The sequence below is a fragment of the Camelina sativa genome, unplaced genomic scaffold (genome assembly GCF_000633955.1).
Source record: "Camelina sativa cultivar DH55 unplaced genomic scaffold, Cs unpScaffold08562, whole genome shotgun sequence".
NCBI lineage: Eukaryota > Viridiplantae > Streptophyta > Magnoliopsida > Brassicales > Brassicaceae > Camelina > Camelina sativa.
The window spans coordinates 1-429 of NW_010929625.1; the positions used below are offsets into that span (position 1 = coordinate 1).

At 36.1% G+C, this 429-nt stretch overlaps 1 long non-coding RNA gene across 1 annotated transcript; it reads left to right on the top strand.

The window, feature by feature from the left end:
• Window positions 1-372, top strand: LOC104775091. The gene is made up of 3 exons (XR_765689.1): window positions 1-34; window positions 133-170; window positions 253-372. It is a non-coding gene; the product is annotated as an uncharacterized LOC104775091 (long non-coding RNA).
• The last annotated feature ends 57 nt before the right edge of the window (window positions 373-429 follow it).

The following is a 429-nucleotide window of genomic DNA, read 5'->3' on the forward strand; positions in this document are numbered from 1 at the left end:
TGATAATCGATATGTTTTGGAACTTATTGAAAAGGTAACTAGTTTCACTACATTTTACCTGCGAGCTCTTTGTGAATAGGTTTCCATTTTAACTCCAACTCGCATGTTCATCATTGTCTTCTTATGTTTCAGAAACGTGGTGGTATTATTGCTCTTCTGGACGAGGCTTGGTAAGTCTAAGAGCTTCAATTGCTATTATTGCTCATGCATTGTCTCTCCTTTGATTTGACATTTTATACCTGTATCTTGCAGCATGTTAAATTCAACACATGTAAAATTCTCTGAAAAGCTGTACGGGACATTGAAAGGCAACAAGTACTTTAGCAAGCCAAAATTATCTCCAACTGACTTCACAATTTGCCACTATGCTGGTGATGTGAGTAGAAACCTGTTTTAGCATTATGGATTTATAAAATGCAATCATGTCCT